The sequence below is a fragment of the Salvelinus alpinus genome, chromosome 6 (genome assembly GCF_045679555.1).
Source record: "Salvelinus alpinus chromosome 6, SLU_Salpinus.1, whole genome shotgun sequence".
NCBI lineage: Eukaryota > Metazoa > Chordata > Actinopteri > Salmoniformes > Salmonidae > Salvelinus > Salvelinus alpinus.
In genome coordinates, this window is record NC_092091.1 from 60,125,878 (window position 1) to 60,128,896 (window position 3,019).

Consider the following 3,019-nt stretch of genomic DNA (forward strand, 5'->3'; position numbering starts at 1 on the left):
TCAGCTGATGTCATAAAGTGCTGTACAGAAACCCAGCCTAAAACCCCAAACAGCAAGCAATGCAGGTGTAGAAGCACAGTGGCTAGGAATAACTCCCTAGAAAGGCCAGAACCTAGGAAGAAACCTAGAGAGGAACCAGGCTATGAGGGGTGGCCAGTCCTCTTCTGGCTGTGCCAGGTGGAGATTATAAAAGAACATGGCCAAGATGTTCAAATGTTCATAGATGACCAGCAGGGTCAAAAAGTAATAATCACAGTGGTTGTCGAGGGTGCAACAGGTCAGCACCTCTGGAGTAAATGTCAGTTGGCTTGTCATAGCCGATCATTCATAGTATCTCAACCGCTCCTGCTGTCTCTAGAGAGTTGAAAACAGCAGGTCTGGGACAGGTAGCACGTCCGGTGAACAGGTCAGAGTTCCATAGCCACAGGCAGAACATACATGACCTACATGTGTGCATCATTTCCAATCCCCTATATATTTTTTGGGTAAATATATATATCCATATACATACACATATGCACACATATACATATACTGTATATACATACACATACCTACATAGACATACATACTTTTTTTTATTATTCCCTGCAAACCCTACCACCCTTCCCCCAATTGGAGTAAACTAATAAACAATAACACTTAGGCTTCTACCTTCAGTTTATACATCTTATACACATTTTACAGACACAATCAATTTACAATAGTTATATTTTGTTTGTTTTTTGTCCTTCCTCTATTTCTGATGTCCATCCAGTTTGATTTCTATATGTAACTGTGCTATTTCACAAACTTTCTGAACCTATATAAATATATATACACACATACACTACTGGTCAAAAGTTTTAGAGAACACCTACTCAGTCAAAACATTTTTTTTATACATTGTAGAATTATAGTGAAGGCATCAAAACTATTAAATAACACATATGGAATCATGTAGTAACCAGAAAAAGTGTAAATTGATTTAGGAAATAGTTGAACTGATACAGGACAGACCTGGATTCACATAACATTTGTTTTCTTTCAGATACTTTGTGCGTTTGGTTGAGCCTGCATATGGAGTGCCAGACAAACATTTAACAAATATTTCAATGCAGTGGTGGGCTGTCAGGGCCAGCAAGGCCTTCTCTGCTGGCCTTATAATTTAAAAATATATATATTTTCGCACAAATATGTATTAAATTATTCCCCAAAGTAAGAGTTATACTCTTCATTTCATAGCTTTCCTCTTGGTTGCACTGCTTCCAGCCCCAGGTTGAGATTTGGAGGGCTGGTCTTTATGTTAGATCTTTTATCTAATCATATTCAGCCATCATGTGTTGCCAGGGGTCTAAAATCTGCCCTCAGGCCTTGAGAATCAACAGTGCGGGCGCTTGTAGCTTAAAGTGAATGGAAATGAAAATTTAGTGTCAACCAATCAGCTTTAGAGTTGGCTATTGTACGCCCGCTGGCTGGCTCCAGTGTTACACAGGAGCCAGCTAGCAGGCGTAGTGCGTGCACGTCTTTTGATTGGATTACCAATATTGAGAGGCAGTTCCTATGGGCAGGTCTATGCAGAAACTCAGAACTAGGAAACTGAATTTGATAAACGAATTAATTTGCGTACTACTAAGCTGTTTTTTCAACCCACAATGGCGGAAGGAGGAGAAGATATCGATTTGGTCGAGGATATAATTATAACGCCATTCTCAAGACGAACTTTTCAAGAAAAGTTAGACATTGTAAGGAGAGGTCGCCCGACGCCGACGCTACAAAGCCTGTCACAGGCGGGAAAGGGGTTCGTTCGCCACTTTCAAAGTTCCAACTACGAGCGCTATCAATGGCTCACAGGCTCCGAAAAGCACTGCAAACTGTACTGCTGGGAATGCCTATTATTTGCACGTGATCGATTTGGTGTTTGGAGCCACACTGGCTTTGCAAACTTGAGTTGTCTAACCAAGGCAGCAACGAGACACCAAAGTACGGCTGGGCACTTACAAGCAATGGTGCTTTTGAAAACTTTTGGGGACACCCGAGTGGATCTACAGCTCAACGAACAAGCGTGCAGGGCAACGGAGCTGCATAATGAAAAGGTGAAGAAAAATAGGGAAATATTGAAAAGACTCATTGATTGTGTCATGTTTTTGGGTAAACACTCTTTACCCCAAAATGTCAATTTTTGTCAATTTCAAGGTGACGCAACGCCTGGTTATACTGCGTTTCTGTCTAAATGTATAGTGTCTAGAGCCATGGCATCATAATGATGGTAATAAGAGGTGGATTGATTCGGGTGGGACTGTGTAGGACCTCACTGAAGGCCCAGGCCCCAGGCCCACGGCACACCACTGTTTCAATGGTGCCAGATTGGTGGGGTTGTACTTTTGGGATGATTCTATTGGTTATAATGCACCAGGGAAGCGCAATCAGTGCAGCTAATGCATTTGACAGAAGAAGAAAAAATACACTTTGAACCCTGGTCTGATACAGGGCAACTTCCAGTTCACCACATCAATCACAAGCATTTAATTCAATATATGGTTTTATTGTTGGGTATAAAAAATATACATATTTGGGTATATGGTTTTATTGTTTCTCCCTCTTAGTGGATATCTTAGTGACATAGACACAAACCCATGTTCAAGATTGAACTGATCCTCTCTTGCCCCACAGCTCTCACAAAGACAAGAGGACATTGATTGTTTTTGTTTTCTTTTATTAATATGCAAAAAAAGGTATAACAATTCTGTTATGTAACAATAACTCATGAAGGAAATAGAGATACAGTCATAGGGAATCCCGTTTTCTATGGATAGGGTATTACAAACTTAGTAAGCAGTAATGACTCAATGTTGCCACAATTTAGGGATTGTCAGTTATGATCATGTGTTGCCTTTAACATAAGACAACCTCAGTATTTGTAGGACCTGCATTTCATTAGACTTCTTCAGGCACCACAAGCAGCAGATGCAGGCTTTCAGCATACAGCGAACACAGGCATTTTCCTACAAACAGTGAAGACATTCTGCATTTTCTCCTT

The 3,019-nt window shown here is 40.7% G+C and overlaps 1 long non-coding RNA gene across 1 annotated transcript in view; it reads right to left on the reverse strand.

The window, feature by feature from the left end:
• Positions 1-2,678: 2,678 nt before the first annotated feature.
• The window catches only part of LOC139579037 (uncharacterized), a 945-nt gene continuing 604 nt past the window's right edge, over positions 2,679-3,019 (reverse strand). The window contains exon 2 of the long non-coding RNA XR_011675666.1: positions 2,679-2,984. This is a non-coding gene — a long non-coding RNA (uncharacterized lncRNA). The remainder of the gene's footprint in view (positions 2,985-3,019) is intronic.